The 19543-nt window shown below is 42.9% G+C and overlaps 1 long non-coding RNA gene across 1 annotated transcript in view; it reads right to left on the bottom strand.

The window, feature by feature from the left end:
• Positions 1–5731: 5731 nt before the first annotated feature.
• Positions 5732–19543, bottom strand: part of LOC109500675 — a 101651-nt gene continuing 87839 nt past the window's right edge. The window contains exons 4-6 of the long non-coding RNA XR_006599239.1: positions 13923–18846; positions 10417–10533; positions 5732–10226 (exon numbers count right to left, since the gene is read on the bottom strand). This is a non-coding gene — a long non-coding RNA (uncharacterized LOC109500675). The remainder of the gene's footprint in view (positions 10227–10416; positions 10534–13922; positions 18847–19543) is intronic.

Below are 19543 nucleotides of genomic sequence, written 5' to 3'. Positions count from 1 at the left end.
GAAAAAATAAAAATAAAAAAATAAAAATGAAAGATTTGGGCAGGTAATTTGCAAAAGAAGTTATCCAAGTGGCTAAAATCCATATGAAAGGGTGTTTAACTACATTAGTAATCAGGAAAATGGTAATTAGTAGCACCATGTGATACCACTGTTTACTCACCAAAATGCCATAAAACAATGAAAAGAACTTCTTCACAGGACAGTATGGGGTAATCTCAAAAACATAACGCTGAGAAATGAAATCAGATGTACAATGATACACAGTGTACAAATCCACTAATCAAAAACTTTAGAACAGACAGCACTGAAATGTAGTGTATCAGAATAAACTTAATTCATAAAACTATAAGGAAAGTAATGTCAGGATGGTAATTTTTAGGGGGTAAGGGATGGTAGTGAAACTAGGCGGGAACCTGAAGGAGAACTCTTGAGGTGCTGATAATATTCTATTTCTTGACCTGGATATTGGTTGTATGTTTGTTTGTTTCATAATAATCTGTTGAAGTCTGTGTGTGTGTGTGTGTGTGTGTGTGTATGGATGTGTGGATGTGTGTTGCTGCAAGAGGAGGGCTACCCAGTACAGAGGGCAGAGAGAAAATGGGGCTCCTGATCATCATGGAGAGATGTGAGGTCAGCCCTGGATCATCCACCTGTGAATTTCTTGTACAGTACAGAGAAACCAACCTCAATCTTGTTAAGTCACCATTTAAGGAATTTCTGTTCCTTGCAGCCAAATGTAAGCCTAACTTCTACAAGATAAGACTGGGATTCAAGTCAATTCACAGCAAACACCTATTATCTATTAGGCCCAGGGCTTAGTTCTGGGAACAGCACAAGGAATAATGAACGTCAGGACTACGCGGGATCAAGAAAAGGTGAGACACACACAAAGAGATCAGAGAGAAGCATTTAGCCCATTATGATCTGGACTGGGCCACAGTCAATCCTTTATTTCCTGGAAGAATGTAGATCATCTGCTGATTTTCTCGGGTAGCTTGTACCCAGGAAGCTTGTCTTGTGCTATGGAAGGCTGGTCTTATGGTCATTGTAGAAAAGTAAACACATTTTTGTTAAAACCATATGTAGGACAACTCTTCGCTGAAAATGGGATTCTTGGGCCTTTTCAACTCAGCTTGGGTCTCAAGCACCATCAGACAAGGACCCTGAAACATTTATTCTTCAGAACTGAGCTTCATTTAGCTTCATGTGTGAAGGTGCAGCGCAGTCTTGAAGTGAGCACCGAGCAGGAAGTGGGGATAGGTCGGTCGCTCTCCTTGCCAGAATCAGATTGAGCCCAGGTTATTTTAAAGTGAGCTATGAAGCAAATCAGAGTTGTTTTTAAATACATAAATCCAATAAGCCAGTTGGACCTGGGACTAAACCTGTATCTTTTCTAGAATTATTCAGCCAGAAAATCAAAATATTCCCTAAACTGAATCTGAATTGAATTGTACCGTTATTTCATTTGGTTCAAATCCCTGGATTGTGGAAGGAGGGGAGGGCCGCGTTTTGTGCAGGAGGGGCTGACGAGTGGGAGCCTACGTGGGTGGCAGAAGGTTCCATGAGCCTGTTGTGTTCAGAATGTAAAACAAAACCCTGTTAGGGATCTGACATGTAAGAGTTCTGGCTGCATGATAGCAATTCAGCCATGAAAGGGGAAGATGACCTGTATTTGCCTGTATAGACGGTGCATTCGTCGCTTAATCGGTGCTTGAGAAATCAGCCTCGGTCCAGGCAAGATAGCAGAGTTTGGCCTCCTGCTTAATGCTCCCAGAGATGGGCAGCCTACCTGACAGGTATGATTTATTACGCAGAGAACGCGATGTTTTCTTCTTGAAATACACTCCTCAGGCAGAGCACAAAGTGTTGTGCTGTTCCAAAAGCTGGCTCCACAGTAGCTGCGGTGTTTGATCAAGGGAAGGTTTCACTGCGCAGACACCTTGGCTGGGAACACAATGTATTGTAATGCAAATAGCTTCAGTCCTTCTCCGTGAAATCGGGAGCTTTTCAAAGAGGTACAAGAGGAGGGAACAAGTGGATGCTAAAAGCAAAATATAGAAATAAAACTAAGCCGTGTCATAGCATTCTGTCTCTGTGAACCTCACAGTCGCCTGACATCAGAAATAACTTTGACTCATGCTGTGCCAGGGCTTTGGGGAAGGAGCCCAAGGGGCAGGTGCTCTGCCCGGGCCATAAAAACCAGTGAAAAGCCGGCTGGCTGCCGTGTGATGAGTTCCTGGTGATGTCAGCATAGTGACAGGTTTGAACGTCCACCATTTATAGGTTCGTCGATTCATATCTCACCTTACACCGTGTTAGGCACTGGGGATGTAACCAGAGGAGAAAAAGTATGCCATCATTTTATTCCAGAGGAGTGTCCTCCTATGGAGAATCCCAGACAGGAATGGTTGAGGAATTTGAGCCCCTAAGAGTTTTCCCGCATTTGTTCCTAGCTCTGCGACACCTGAGATTGATGAGCTAATTAATAGACTTGTGCTGAAGGAGAGTATTAAGAGGACTCAGTGGCCAGGGGACCCTGGCCTAATCACACCTGTGGCTCCACAGACAGAACATGGCAGAGAGAGAGTTGTCACATCACACCCCACTTAAAACCCCTTGGGTTCCGATGCTCTTTGGATCAAGCCTACAATCCTGAACCTTGTCTCCAAAGGCTGCACACGCCTCCAGCCTGGCCACCCTCTGTCTCCTCGTCACAATGCCAGCGTCCTCTGCTTTTCTTTTTTTAATGTTTATTCTATTTACTTTGAGAAAGAGAGAGAGAGAGAGAGAATGAATGGGGGAGGGACAGAGAGAGAGGGAGAGAGAATCCCAGGCAAGCTCAGCACTTGCCAGTTGAGCAGGCCTCGAGCCCAGGAACTGTGAGATCATGACCTGAGCTGAAATCAAGTCACTTGCTTAACAGACTGAGCCACCCAGAAGGCCCCGACCTCTGCTTTTCTAACGTGCCCTGCTCCTGTCTATGCCAGGGCCTCGGAACGTGCTCTTCTCGCTACCTGGAATTCTGACTTGCCTGGCCGAACCTCCCCAGTCCTCAGGCCTCAGCCCGTCACTTCACTGGGAGGTTTTCCAAAGGCCCTTTCTCCATCCATTCCAGATCAAGTCTCTGCCACATCGGCGCACTAACCTTTTTATGCTGCCTTCTTAGGGCTTACTTACCATTATAAGAATATTTATATAATCTTTTGCAAGCCCTCTTTCCTGCTGGATTGTGATCTTTGTTAGTTGAGAGGCTGCATCCATTTTTACTTACCACCATATCCTACCGTTGAGCACAGGGTCTGGCTCAAAACTGTAACAGCAGTTCACATTGTTTACATCGGGCTCACATTTACTGGGTACTTTCTACTTTCTTAATGTACTAATTTAATGAATGCTCACAATAACCCATGAAATAAATGCTACTGATACGCTCACTTTGCAAATGGGAGTTGGGGGAATAGAGAGGTTGAGCAACTTGCCCAAGGCAACCTAGGCAATCAATAAATATCTGAGCAAGAATTTAAACCCAAACAGTGGAACTCCAAAGTCCATGGTCTTAGCAACTATGGCAGTGGCTCAAGAAAGATTTGTCAAATGAATGAGTTTATAAACAAATAAATGAAATTGGGCTGGCATAATGTTTATGAAACTAACTGACCAATGGAGGTCATTGTGTGAGGGGTATTTTCTCTGCCTATTGTATCATATATGCTAACATTTATATGCTTAAAATGCTTATTATAGACACATCCTTTATTTTGCCGATAAGGAAACTGTCACTTAGAGAGTTTAGTAACAGGTCATACAGCTAACACATAGCAGAATTTGGATTCCAAACTCTTTTTTTTTTTTAACGTTTGTTTTTGAGAGAGGGAGAAAGAGAGAGCAAGCAGGGGAGGGGCAGAGAGAGGGAGACACAGAATCTGAAGCAGGCTCCAGGCTCCGAGCTGTCAGCACAGAGCCTGATGCGGGCTCAAACTCAAGAGCAGTGAGATCATGACCTGAGCTGAAGTCCGACACTTAACCAAGTCACCCAGGTGCCCCATGGATTCCAAACTCTTTTAAACACTATATTATGCCCCCTCCTGCATGAAATTGAGAATGACACATGCTGCTGTAAGAAGGAAGAGGAAGCCTAACACTTGAGGATTTCAGTTCCCTGCACCCAGGCATACAGACCAAACCCTCCCGAGTGAAAGACGGAAGTGGGTGGGGCTGATTCCCTTCTCCCCTTCCTTTTCAAATTCACCCCCAGTCAAGGCATAGAATCTTGTCCTCAATACTCAGACAGAAGCCGTTGGCATCTCAGACCAGGAGACTCCTAGTTAGGAGCCTCTTTGCGAGGTCATACCTCCTTCCCCAAATCCATTCCTTTCTCCCAATTGCTCATCTTGGCGGCTGTAGCCCATGACAAAAACATGAAGGTGTACCAGTGAGCCCTCCTACGGTTGTCAGAACTTACCTTTGTGGACAGGCAGGTTCTGACCTTGGGCAGTGGGCTGATTTCTCATTCAGCAAATACTGCCTGAGCACCTGTGACATGGCAGGTCTGGGGCAGATTGTCGAGGATACAACCATGAACGGCATGGTCTCTGCCACCACTAACACACCACCTCCCCGCAGATGGCAAACTGAAAATAAAGTGGCTGGTCACACAGTTAATTATGGGATTCTGGGACAAGGCGATGTGAAATGTCACCAAAAGATGCCTTCCCTGCTCTGTCTGTTTATCCACTAGTCCGTTCCTCCCTCCGGTGCCCAGTTATGGAAAAGCAAGCTCACAGCTGATAACCAGAGATTAAATACTTCATCTTCTAAATGCAAAGAGATACGCCTTCTGGGAATAGACTCTCACTCTGCACCAAGCAGAAAATGAAGCACAACTACGTTAGTGGTTTTCGCCACCAAGAGAGATGATAAAAAAGGACGGGGAAAGAGAGAAGAGGAGCTTTGGGGAAAGTCCAGAAGGTGGGAGAATCTACATCTGCAGAATGTTTTTTCCCTCTCTGGGTGATCTTCCCAGAATGTTCTTAATGACTCTAGGGGTGACTGTGAACATAGGGTCTCGCACCTGCTTCTCAACTGGTATTTCCTACCAGTTGAGAATCACCTGCATCACCTGCAACAGAGATGGCAGGCGGCACGATGAGAAAGAAGCATGGCAGGGCTTGGTCCCCAACCTCCTGCAAGCTGGAGCTGGCACCGTAGATTCGTGTGGGCCTTCGAGTGGGTGTGCCAGCATGCCAGGACGTGGGCCAGTGTGCCACCGGGCACCAAGGATGCACAGCAAGGCAAAGGCCAAGATAGCATAACAAAGGCTCTTGGAAACTTCCATGTCTCCAGTTCTGAAAGAGTAGGGCAAGGAGTCCCCATAACTAGACTCTTCCCTCTTCCACCTTTCTGCTCTATTTGGTGTGAGACCTCAAGAAACTTGGAATCAATAAGTGTGTGTGTGTGTGTGTGTGTGTGTGTGTGTGTGTGTGTGTAACACCTGGAGAGACCGCTCTGACTTGAGAATAGTACCTAAATAATGGCACAATGTAAATCTGACTCAATACCTGGGCAAGACTTTTTTACAAGTGACCACGATGCTACAGGTTGAATACAGTGCATTATGCAAGTTTAATTTTCTCCTTGCCAAGCAGAAGCATGAGGGCTTGTCTGAGCCAGCCCTCTCCTGCCCTAGAAGCTGGGATTTGCCCCCCCCTCCCCCCAGGGACCAGTCCCTCCCTCTCTGCCAGCCTTGGTCTGCTGTCATTATGTGTCCAGTGTTGGTCACCTGTAGGCACCCCCATTACAGCAGGATGGGCTAAGACTTTGGGTCTCTGGCTTTAAAATCAGCTCAGCGTCTGTATGTGCCAGAGGCAGAGGGTATGGGAAGAAGGAAGGAGCTAAACTCTTAGAAGCAGTTGACGCACCTAAGCCTGCAAATCGCAAAATGCCACTGGTAATGGAATTTGTTGGAAATTTCCACTATGGATACCCCGGAATGCAGTAAGAGCTTTCCTCTGCTTAAGGGAATCTCATATTTCTGATTTTCCTGAGGACACTAAGGGAACAAAATGACCCTATTAGGGTGCCCACCAAGCAGGGAGAACACAGCCTGCTAATTTACTGACCTAAGACCTTTGCTTAGGGATTTCCTTAGGGACTGCAAAGTCACTTCATGAAATGACGACAGGCTCCCTCAAGGCCAGATCCAATAAAATGCAGGATTGGAAACAAACCTTCCCTGTCCCCTTGTTTCCAGGTTTATCAGGACTGAGGCCCAGCTGTGGTTTGTGAGGGCAAGAAGAGGTGGGGGGGGGGGAGAAAGAAGAGAGGAGAAGTGAGGGCAGAAGAAAAAAATAACGCAGAATGAGACTTATGGAGTCTGGTTTTCCCATCCAAACCGTGGTCCAGTTTTATGCCTATTACAGAACAATAGTGCTAATGACAATATTTATGCTGGAGAAACAAAACTATAAATAGACTGACTCTCCATCAGTAGGAAGCTGGTTGAGACGATTACAGTGGCGTTATATTATGAGCTGATTATATTATTAACAGGCTGTTTAGGATAACATGGCTCTTCAAAAGAATAAGTTGATTTGTAATATTGACCTAGAGAGACATCTGTGAAAGCAGTAAGAGTACACTTGATCCTATTTTTTGTAAAACAACACCAAGAACAATACGCATACGTACTTAGAGGGGAATAAAGTCCCTGACATTTATGCATGTGTCAGTGCGAGCAGGGAGAAACATGGGAGATTACCCACAAACCTTAGCGATGGATACTTCTGGAAGGGTGGATGAGGTGCTGGAAGCGGGGGAGGGAAAGAATTATGGTTTTCTTTGCACAATGCTGTATTGTTTGACTTGTCACAATGAACACACTTTGCCAGAATCTGAGATGGAAACAACGATCAAAAGGGTTGGAAACAGAAAATCGCTTGCCATCTAAGATGCATACGTGAGAGCAGTAAGCCCTGACTGCTGCTGCCCATTAGGCATCTTACCCGCTGCATCCTGTCTGCATCTCCAAGGAGCCTGTGCTCCCATTTTCCAGGCTCAGAGATGCTCAGGAAGTTGCGCTAGTCTAAGTGTAAGGCCAAGAGCTGATTTTTGCGTCTAGGTCTATCCTACTGCAGAAGCCCTGGAGAAAGGCTGAGCCTGAGGGCAGAGGCCAGGCAGCAGGCTCCCGAACAGTGGTGTCAAGGGAGGTGAGCAATTTCTTTCTGTGACCCAGGGCAGGGCAGGGACGGTGACAGCTCTGAGCCAGACCCAGGGTTAGAACTGCTTCCCCAGCATACCAGCATCTCCAACTTTAATATCTCAATTCTCTTGGCTGGGCTCGACTGAGCAAGCTACCCATCAGCTTCTACACAGCATTTCCCAGGGAACAGGCTGTTTGGAACATTCTAGGTCTGGAAGCATTTTATCACTGAGAGGCCATAACCAAGAGCAGTGAAACTGCCTACCCCACTTTCCCGTTCCCGTGGGCAGGGCAATTAAGGGCACTCAGGTCCAGCCGGCAAACGGCGTTGGGTAGTCAGATCTTATTAATCTGGGGGTATTGCGACAACGTAACACAAGCCTGACTGAACTTTGCCTCTGCAATATCGGTAGTTAAAAAGGTTTGCCAGGTTTCTTGATGAATAAGGAAAACAGACGAGAGAGAACGGGAAACGTTTAACCTACGTGAGGGATTTAAGTGAGTCTTTGTTTCACTTGCAAAGAACTTAAACAAGGTGTCTGCCTAAAAATGCCAGCACTAAATAGTTGTTATTAATGGTAAAAACGGATTCAGCAAGATTTCTAGGTCATAACTTTTTAGAAGTAGCCAAGCGACTACATCTGCTTCAGAGCACAGTCTATTTCCCCAGCACCGAGATTCCCGGAAACGACTAAAGTCTCCAGTTAGAATCGATGGGGTCTCAATGTAGCACCTCCGAGACTGAAAACCCCACCAGAGCAGGTGTCCCAACTGTGTTGCAGTGTATTCTTGCAGCCTAGATCTCAGCCTAAAAGCTTGCAATTTCTGTCTCCACGGGCCTCAGCACATGCAAGCTGCATGCAGCCTCAGGAAGAGGAAGTGTCTCCCTTTCTTTGCAAAGGACACATCTGCTTATTCTTCCCCTCCTATTCCCTTCCGTTTTCAAAATGACACTTCCCCTTGCCTTTCCATTTTCCCTGGACTCCACTTCCTTGTCTCCAAGGTGGTTCCCGTCTCCGCTCAAAAAAGTTCTCCCTCCATCTCCTCCTCTGGAGACTTGCACCCGGTAGAGAGTGGTCCTGCTCAGCGGCCTCTGTTGCCTCAGACCTACTCACTACTTCCCTATCCTCTGTCCCCACCGTCAACTGCTCTCCCAAAGGTCACTAGTGACATTCCATCAGCAAACGCAGTGACCTTTTCTCAGCCTTCATCCCACCTGACCTTTCTGAGTGTCTCACACCACGGGCCATCTCCTGTTTGCATTTTTGGAAAATCCATTTTTTGCTTCCTAATCTCCTAGTCTGTCCCTGCTTTTTTTTTCTTTTTTTCTTTTTTTTTTTTCTCTGTCTTAGTTTCTTTGCTCCCCCTTCTTCCTTGAAATAGAAAGTTTTTCAAATTCTGTCTCTTCTAGGGCTTGGGGGTTGTGTCTCACTCTCTCCCATGACTATAAATGCATCTTCGTGAGTGATTTCCAAATCTACACCCCAAATCAAGTCCTGCTTTTCCACCAAAAATGTTAGCCTATAGTTTTCTCTAGCAGCATCACCAGCTTCCTGGTCAGTGGGGCTCTCCCGGCTTCCTTGCCCACCCATCCCAATAGTAAGTAAAACTCTTTTGATGGTTCTGACTCTGAAATGTCTATGGCAAAGTAGCGTTTGTCATTTCTTCATTTAGGGAGCTTGGATCAACTCAATTCTGAGTCTGTATCCTAATCCCTGCCATGTAGACCATGGCAAACACACTGCAGGTGGGATGAGGATTATGGCGCTTACACCAAAGCACAGAGTCTCTGACACCCAGGAGATACCACCTGATGTTGCCCCAGTAATTAAAGTTGATTCTTGTTATTCCTGGTAGCTATATTCTATGAAGTCACCAAGTACAGTAAATTAGTAGACTCTGAACCACGGCTCCTAGGGAAACACAGGATTAGGTTCCTATGAGTCCTTCCTTAATCACAGTTTCATCAGCTGATCGATACAGAACCCTGTGTTTGCTCCCATCTTAAAACACCTTATTTAACGCACTTTGGTGGTTCATTACCATAGAACTCACAGCCAACAGCACTATGACTCATGCCTGAATGAAGCTTATTCTAACACTCGTATTTTCTCCATGAGGCATACCACAGCCCTCTTGCACTCAGGAACACTTGGGAGCCATTTTCAACAGCAAAATCACTAAGAAAGGACACAAAAACAAAAACAAAACCAAAACACCCCAGAGCACTATTGTTCACGGCTCTGTGCATATCTATGAATATCAGCAAATGCACCTTAAGTATTGATTTGGGGATTACAAAGTACATTTGAGCAAGCAGGTGAATTTGCAAACATGGAACCTGCCAACGATGGGAATGAATTACTTTCCCCTTCTCGTACCCAATACCCTCCCCCTTGCAGAGGCCCTGGCTGCCTCTTGCCACGATTAGCTGCTGAAGTGCGAACTCTCCTGAAGGGACGTTTCTGTCCCAAGCTCAGTCTTCCCATGCCCACACTGTACTTTCCATCCTGTGCCTCAAGCTCCTGGCTGACAGCAATTCTCTTGTGCGCCTCCTTGCTGCCCGCTCTGCCTCTCTGGACCACACCCTAACCAGCTGCCACAATACCAATGCATCATCTGAAACAAAACCACTCAACTTCTTCGACGTTCACTGCCCTAATTTCTGAAATGGGCTGATGCCGTTTGGCTCACTACTTTATAGGAGTTTTGTGACGATCACGTACGGTGGCAGTTCTTACATTTCCACGTGCCGAAGAATCACTGGAGAAGTGGGCCAAAAAAGGCAAGAGACACTATTTGTTTATAATTCAGGTGTCTGGGGTCCAGTCTCACATTTTCCAACTCAGCAGTTTGGGGCCAGCCCCAAGGATTTACTCTTTAGCTATCTCTGTTTCTTGGGTCACACTTTGAGAAACGCTGGCAGAAGTCAATGGATGTGAAGGCACGTTGCAAATTAGAAGGCAGGCTACCTCCATCTATCAGCAATCGGCAGTTTGCAGGCCTGATCCGTGTTGCTCTGTGGCCACTGTGGGAACATAACAGGGTGAGGACGAGGAAAAACAAACTCCAATAGGAGGTGGGAGAGAGTGGTTACCACGTTTTTGCTAATGTTGTGTTTTCACAAGACCACTACAAAAATAAGCCAAACTTGTGCAAAGAAAAAAGTAGGCCAGCAAGCACAGAGATGAAAACAACAGAAAATGGTGGGCACGCACCTCCTCTCTCCCGTCAGGCAGTGCTCCCCTTGACGACAGGAGCCAGCAGTTTGTGTCTCCAACGCCCGCGCTGTGGGTTCATACTGGTGCGTGCTTAGCGGGTTTTGAGTGGCTAATCTGTTTATACATATGTCAATTGAACGAAAGCCTCATTAAATACAGTTAAACAGATGGCCATTAAAAAAATAGTCAATTACTACTTATTTTTTGACTGACTTGTAGGCAGGCATGGCCACTGACTTCTCAAAGAGGAGGATTAGGAAAGGGAATGAAGAAGAGACCTGTATTAAAGTCCCTACTGCGTGCCACCGCTGTCCTTGCACCTTGAAATCTGAAGCTCTCCAACCATCTTTTAGCCCCAAGGCAAGAGGCGTCATGGAGCATGTGAGAGGACCAGACGTGTCTTCTGCCTGACTGTACCTGTCTGATCCACGCATTGTGCGTCAGGGGCACGGGCTCTTAGCATCCTATCCAGTGCCACGGGCTCTTAGCATTCCGATGAAGTCTATTGATCCCTTCCCAGATCCAATGTGTTTGAATTTTTTTATGTTTATGTATTTATTTTTTTGAGAGAGACAGAGACAGCTTGAGCAGGGAAGGGACAGAGAGAGAGAGAGAGAGAGACAGGAGGGAAAGAGAGAGAGAATCCGAAGCAGACTTCATGCTGCCAGCTACAGAGTCCGATGGGGGGCTTGAACCCACAAACTGTGAGACCACGACCTGAGCCAAAACCAAGAGTCAGACGCTCTACCGACTGACCACCCAGGTGCCCCTCAGAATCATGTTTTTAAACACATAAGATTAAGACATAGGACTCCCAAGGAAACCATGATGTTGAAATCTGGTTAACATTTTTAAAAAACAACATATGATATGACAATATGTATGCTTCTTCATCATTGCATTTATTAATAAGACTCAGGAGCAAATCAACTGTCACAACTTCAACGTAATAACAAATGTAAATATAACATAAATACCTATAATATGACATGAAAATATATGGGCTTTCTATTGGGGACAAAGTCATAGTTGCTGCTAGAGTCATAGGTGATTTGTTGCCTACATTTACAATTGAAGAAATTCAAATTTGTAGCTAGACATTAATGAAAATTAAGATGCAGTTTCCTTCTGCTCAAGTTCATGGACTCCCTTAATTGCATTCAGGAACCCGCTGTGCCCTAAGTTTAGAATCTTTGTTCTAGATGGAGGCACTTGAGTAAATGAGCAATTCAGTTTCAGAGCGTCTCCTTTTGCTCTTTATGAAGCCACGTAACTCTACAATCTACCTCTGCTGTGTAATTCAATTTTTACTCACTGCTAGTCAAGAAAATCTTTAGAAAGTCAAAGTGAAACCTAGTTCTCCTGAGCCTACTTTGTTTTATTGTCCACTGAGAGCACTACCCTCGTGTCTTCAATTTTCCACTCGAGATAAAAATTAGCAACTATTAACTACTTAGTGTTTGTTTTTTTTTTTAAGATTTCAGGGTGAGGCACAACCTTATATATGAATCAAGTAAAAATGTGTTCAATGTAGAAAAAATAAGAAGCAAATAACAAAAAGAAGAAAATATATGCTATACACAATTTCACCCTTCAGACATAAATTCTATTACTATTTTGATTTAACCTTTAAGACTTTTAAAAACGTATTTGTATATACAGGAAAATATTCAGATACCTATTTTTAAACAATAATGAGATCATTATATACTCTCTTGTAATCTATTTCTCATACTTTATACATAATAGTCATCTCTGAATGTCAAAAATAACCTAAACCGTTCTTTCCAATGTCAAGGTGGCTGAATTCATTATATAATTGTTACATAATTTAACAAATCCCTCTCTTAGAATTTTAAGCTGTTTCAACTTTTTTTAAATACTTAAAATAATACTTAATCGGAAGAAAGTATTTCATTTGCTAATTATCTACTAGCTGGATGATTCTTTCCTCAAACGATAAACAGGACATAGTCCTGGTCTCACGGGACTGTTGGGAAAATTAAATGGGACGTACCAGGTAACTTGCTTGGAACGGGGTCACCAATGTCGTAAATATGCAGTAGGCATTAGCTATTATCTATTTTTTAAAATTATCCCGTATGTAAATTCCTAAGTGTGCAATTGCTAGGTCAAAGATACATCCAAATTTGAAAGGTGCTTCTAAATCGTGATTCAGAAAGGTTGTTTCCCACCATCAGCGACTAAAAGAATCTATTTCTCTTAGCATTTTTACTTTTTAAATCTTTTCTGTTATGCTATATCTTTGGCATTACTACTAGTGGAGTTGAACCCTTTGTGTACAGTTGTTGGCTGTGTGAATTTCTTTTTAAAACTCTTTTCCCCCAATCTGCCTTTTGTCATATGTTGCAACTGTTTTTTTCCAGCTTTTATAATTTTCCTTTTAGTTTTATTTACTGTATCTTTTGTGTGGAGAAGGCTTAGTAATAATGTATTGTAAGCAGTCCTATCTCCTCCCTCCCCATTTCTTTGGTGGGTTCTTTCTTTGGAATCACAACTGGAAAGACCAACTCTGTCCTCTGTTTGTAATACATTAACTATGTTTTCTTTAAGTACTTTTAGCTCTTTAAGTACTTTTAGATTGTTTTAATAAGATAATGTAAGGTAGAGAATTAACTTAGAAAAATTTAATAGTTATTCAGTTGTATCAAAGCAATTACTGAATATGTGGATCCTTCTCAACAAAGTGACGGTTCAAGAATTTGTGCTAATTGTGTATAAAGTACATTTCAAAGAAACATATTTGATTATGTTTCATTCACTTACATTTTATTTGATTTCCGAGTCATAGTGGTATGGAGGAGTAATTACATTAAACAGAATAACAGTAATTAATCTTTCCTCCAAATCTAGTTGATAATTTCCACTGAATCCCTAAATGTGTTTCATCATTTTCCTTCTCTTTTCTCCTAATCACCATTGTATCTCTCACTCTGTCCTAAGCCTCCATTGACTTGATCAAAAAGACTAAAGGAAGAATAACATAAGGGCTAAAAAGCAAAGGTCACTAGGCCACTCTAATATAATATTTTTTTAATATATCAAAATATATTTTTTAATATATCAAAATATAGCTATATGTGAACTTTTGGAGAGATGATTAGCTCCTCAAGAACAGAACTTAACAGAAGACCATGGGGGAGGGGAAGAGGGGGAAAAAAGCTACAGAGAGGGAGGGAGGCAAACCATAAGACTCTTGGATACTGAAAATAAACTGAAGGTTGATGGGGGATGGAGGAGATGAGAAAGTGGGTGATGGGCACCAAGGAAGGCACTTGTTGGGATGAACACTGGGTGTTGTATTGTTGGAGAAATGAATAAAGTAATGCGCCAAAGATGGCCAATGGGCCTAAAACAAGCTCTGGTCTCTGGCTTAGAAACCCCTCTTCCAGGTTCAAGTTCTTGCCCTGTTTGCCTGGCGCACGAAACCCTCCCCCCACAGATATGGAGGCTGACAACTATAAATTACCCTTCCCACTTACATTCGGGGCTCAGATCTTTGAAGAAACGGTCTCCTCTGAGCCCGCTGGTGTTTAATAAATCTCCAATCCACCAAGATGTCCAAGTGCTGCTTGGTTTTTCCGCCAGCGTTCTGGCCTGGTTCCGTAACAGTATGGAAAACAATTTGACAATAAATTACATTAAAAAAAAAAAAAAAGAACAGAACTGTGCCACTGACTTATTTTGCATGACGCATATATTTTATAACTTGAGAATAAGGAAAGCATGATCCTCACCCTCCTGCCAAGTGTTTGCCATTGAGAGATTTTATTTTTACTTTCTGTCCCTGCTCCGTGGGGCAATATTCTATTAGTTCAACCAGAATTATTTCACACTTACTCTGTATTATGTACCAGCTCAATTGAGATCGTTCTTGAAGATTTACCCAGGCAGTAATTCCTATTGTCCCAAGTGGAGTCACACTGCTCTTGGGTGGGAGTGTGGCGGACTGAATGACTGCAAGGCTTGAACAAAGCTGTCACAGAGACCATGGGTATCTCAAAAAGAAACTTCATTGACCAAGCAGACATATAAGATGTCAAAAGATCATAGTGGGACAAAGCATAGATTCCTACCTTCCCAACAAAAATTCACTATCCTCACTGTCCCAGCATTGAAGTGAAGGACTATAGAAATTTTCTGCTGCCCCAAGGCACATTGGGGGCTGTCAGCTTCCATTGTACGTATTTCCTTTCTCTACATTTTATGTGTCAATGGTCTTCGATCTCAATAGTTCACTCCACCTATAAACAATAGGGCCATTTCAACTGAGTTACCACCATTACAGACATAGTTGAGCTCTTTAGAATTCTATCCATTTATCAGTCATCTGCTTATGAGGTCTGAGCCACGCATCATCGAGTCAAACTTCCAATGAGGAAGTGAAGGGCTACTGACAGAACCCAAACTGTTCCCTCCTGTCTCTGTCTACACATCACTGATTTGTGTAGGACATCCCTCATACCCCTGCCTCCAGCTGGCTTTCCTGTAAATAAGATGAGGAACTAGAATAATTTCTCGCCCATCTCCCATTCTCATAAAAATAAATTTGTTCCTATTTCTCAGCTATGACTAAACTCAATGTCCGGAACGTATCCAAAGTCTCCAAATCCTATGTTCTAGCTCCAACAATTGATCATTTCTCCAACTGCTCTAACCCTCACTGGAGATCACCATGTTTAGATAGAAAGGAACTCTCCATAGCTGAAAGGGTTCATTAGTATGTTCAACCAGGGACAGAAGAAAACCTATAAACCAGTAGATAAATCTAAAACATAGGAGGAAACAGCAACAGTCAGAAAATCAGTGATATACGCTAATAACCGCAATCATCTTGCTCCTAACTTACCCTTCTCTGAAGGGTTGGCTCTAAGCAGGGTTCAGGAATGCATTCTGATTGGAAATCAGGTGGGGCTAGAGAAAAGTTTAAAATTCCATTTGTCAAAACTAAGAAAATTTCCACTGTGCATATCCTTAACTGGAAAGGGGCAAGTGGGGACTAAGGGAGAAGCTCAGCCTTTCCTTGTCTACCACTGACTGCTTCTCTAAAATATGTCTCTTCCAACCCCCACATCCTAGATCGTCTCTGCTGTGCAGTCTTCATGGGGTTACTTCATGGTCTCCTCCCCTCAACTCAGACATTGGTACAGAGAGGTCTCTGCTGAGTTATCTGAACTGGAATCAACGTCACCCTACTGGGAAATGTAGAAATGGTTTAATTTTCTCAGCTTTCTTCCCTTCTGAGGATTCCCTTTATCTCCCTTTTGCCCAGGTCCCACTTTCAAGGTCCAGCTCTGCCCCCATCTCTTCTGGAAGCCTTCTCTGGCATCTGGAAATCCTGAAATCCCAGAGCCCCATTATCTGGACTGATTATCCTGGTACCACACCAAAGGAGATGCCCAGGACTCTTCAGCTCCATGCTTCTTGCCCTCTGTCTTACTATTTGAAGAGTATATACGTGGTTCCTTTACCGAGTGAAGTTTGCAAAATCATGAAACCAAACTTATAATTCAGAATAGACTAGAAATAAAATGATGTGCTATGAAGTCCAACAGGTGCCAACAGTAACCAATATCCCAGGACCAGTGAACTATTAAATTTTTCTAAGTCTTATTTCCCTCATGTTAAAAGATGAGTGATTACAGTCCCTGCCACATGAGACCTATTTTTAAGCTAACACCTATATACACGAAATACAGTGCCTAGTCTATTGTTTTTCTCCCTCTGGTCACTACTCCCCTTCTGATCCTCACCCACTTGCACCAAAAGCAGTGTCTATCAACAGTACTTTCCACTTTGTTTTGGCCATTTAAGGCCATGACTTAACACTTCCCCTGGAGCCAAACAAGCCTACAATGGACATGACCCACACCCAGTTCCCCTGGCACTTCTCCCATGCCCCCTGCCTTATGAAAGTGTGGACTGGCATGAGTGAGTGAATGAATAACAACCAATGAATGAACAACTTTTTAAAACTGGTACTTGCTTTAATAAATGTTTGGCTCAAGATTGGCCCTTGTTTCATCTCCCACATCTGTGGTCTCTGTGTCCTGAGGACAGGGACTGTCACAGTAATTGGTTTTGCACCACAGAGCATGCAAAAAAAAAAAAAAAAAAAAAAAAAGGCCTAATTGATTTTGACATTTCAGTAGCCAACAACTCTTGAAGCCAGGAAGGATTTTATTTTTAGCATCATCTTTACGTTTAATGAAACATTCAATCCTCTTCCTTCAGAGTTTTATTTTCTAATTTCCCCAAACTGCATTTTTAGTTTCTACATGTTGCTTGTCTCATGGTGACAGTTTCAGGCATTTTCCCAAATGCTAATGATACAAAGGATGAATGATAACATGGGTAAATTGCTGTGGAGCCATGCTTTTGAAAAGATAAAAAGAACAAGAAATGGGACTTCTCTAGCTTCTGTTCAATTTCAATGACACATTTCTTATTAGCTGCTTTTGTTTTTACTCTGTGGGTATTTAAATTTTAGCAAACTGAATAGTTTCTCCCAGAGAACTACCAATTGAGCGTTTTTCAGTGATGGCAAATAGCATTTTTCTCTTATGAAGGAGATTACAGTATTGCTCCAGAATAACTGAAAACACCCTTAAATTGTTGATGCGGTTCCCAAAGGGGCTTTTACTTGCAGGGGACATGGAAAAAAGCAAGTGTTTGGGGCGGCCTCCATTCTTAGTCCTAGATTGTATGCCCAGCATCTTTATGGCCCTCCTGTCCTCCTTCAATCATAGCGCTATTGCTCTCAGAGTAGGTTTTCTAAGATGCCTACCTGATCACGCCTCTCCCCTCCCAACACTCTGCGATGGTTCTCCTTCGCCTGCAGGTTGGAAGCCGAACCTCTATCTCTATGGGCTCAGGTAGGAGCTGTACTTTATATTCCAGCCATACTACACTGATTTCCATCACTGTTTTTAAGGTATTCTATGCTCTTCCTCGCCTGCAGAGTTTATACATGTGCTTCCACTTTCTAGAACCTACAACAGGCTGTTCAAAAGACAACCACAGACCCCAGATGGTGTCACTTAGGCCAAGTCCATAAACCAAGACTTAAAATCCAAGGTAACTGCGGTTTCACCCTCCCAGGAATGGAACGAACCAGTCAACACAGAATTTCCTGTCAGTACTAGGAAATGTACTGATAGACTGCTTCCGTTCCCATCAGGAGGGCCACCTTGCCCAAATGATGCTCTCCTTGCTAACAGATCCCTTTCTTCTCCTTTTTTTTAATGACCCCCCCCCCCACAGTCTTTAACAACCTTTCTTTTGTTTAGTTCAGCAAAGTCCTGCTACTTGCTAGATGGGGTGCTCCCTGATTTATGCATTGTTTAATAAAGCCAATTAGATCTTCAGCTGAGTTTAAAACCGCATTTGTCAAAACTAATTTACTCAGCTGAATTTTGTGTTTTTAACAAGACTCTGCTCGTGCCTTCCCAGCCCTCACCCAGCTCACCCCAAAGTCTGTTAATGGCTGTTCACTGTCCAAAACTTGACTTTGATGTCAGTTCAACCAGGCACTCTTCTCTCACCCTCTGCTAGACTAGGGGCACCTCTCTGTGATCCTCAAGTTCCATGTACCTCCCACACCTGTACTGTTATTACCTTTTTTTTTTTTTTGGTCATTTTCTATTTGATATCCCTCAGAAGACTGCTCAGGGGAAATGGGGAAATGGAAGCCTTATTCAGAGCTATGTTCTGCAGGGTTTAGCATAACTCATGGCTCATATATTTGTTGAATGATGCTATGGTGGTGGCTCTATTAGGGACAAAAAGTAAGATCTGAGAAATATAAGGATTCTAGGCTCGATGTGCTTAAAGTTAGACATTTAGCAGATACCCCATTTGTACTTGATGACTTCAGGAGGTGATTCCTCAGCAAGAACAAAAGAAGCCACCTGCAGGGGCCTGCATGTGGTAGGTCATCCATATATACCGTCAGCCATGTGAATCTTCTCTATAAATTGTCCATCAACAATTAATGGTCCATCAGCGATTAATACAGAATGAGCACCCAGTTCCTACTTATTTTTGCAGCTAAAGATAAACATGACGAAAAATAAATTTAAATTATAAAGGAAAATCGTCTTGACCATGAAGACTATGAACATTAGGAGAATTTGTATAGAGAGATGATCAGACACTGGCTTAGGCTACCAGTTTTCGTCATGGGTCTTATAGGCAGATGAAGCATCAATCTGTCCTTGGCTCCCATGATAAATCACTACTTTGCATCAAGTAAAGGCCATCACCATGGTCACAAGTAGTCACTTAAAGTTGTAATCATGTGCAGGACAATATTCCATATAACCTTAAGGACTTACCCAGTAGATTCCAATGTAGTCTTAATACTTCCGGGTTCAGCTCTGGTGCTCAAGATTTTTTAAGCAGCAGCTGGACCAGAAGGAGTTATTAAGGGTGAGGATCAGATCACAGCAATTATCCACTTAATGTGGCATTTATATGAAACACTAACTCTGTGCAAGGTCATTTAGACTAACCACCATTTACTTCTTGAACATTTTCCTGAATCTGGCAATAATCATAAAGATAATAATTTATTGCAAACATAATCAATCCAAGAAAGATAATTAGCATGAACAATTATTATAGGGAAATACTAGCTGTCCATAAAACACATGCCTAAATCTGTTTCTTGCTCCCTTTGGAAGAGATTAGTTACATATGGTTTATATGGTATGCCTCTTGCAGATGTTGATACTTAAAAAAATATGAACTAGCATTATTAATCTTTTTGGGAAGAACAAAAGAATTAATTGAGAGCTTCATTATCATAGATGATTGAGGTTTTAGATGATAATGGCATTTTATTTCAAAAGTTCATCAAACTGAGGATTTTAATTGTGAGGCTTGACTAATCATGACCACTTTGACTCTGGTTAATTATGTATCAAGATGGAAGTTTTTAATGAGTCTTCTCGAAATTAAGGGTGCATTCTGCCATTGTGCATTTGATACAGAAAAAAAGGCTCCAAATTTCAATAATTGAAAATGTCAAAACCTACTTCTAAGCATACTTGTTCTAAAAATACATTCTAAGAATTTAGATTAAAAGTAGATGAGCTGAGAA

This window comes from Felis catus, chromosome A1 (assembly GCF_018350175.1).
Source record: "Felis catus isolate Fca126 chromosome A1, F.catus_Fca126_mat1.0, whole genome shotgun sequence".
Lineage (NCBI taxonomy): Eukaryota > Metazoa > Chordata > Mammalia > Carnivora > Felidae > Felis > Felis catus.
The sequence above is the reverse complement of the archived record's forward strand: the minus strand, read 5'-3'. Positions and strand labels throughout refer to the sequence as shown.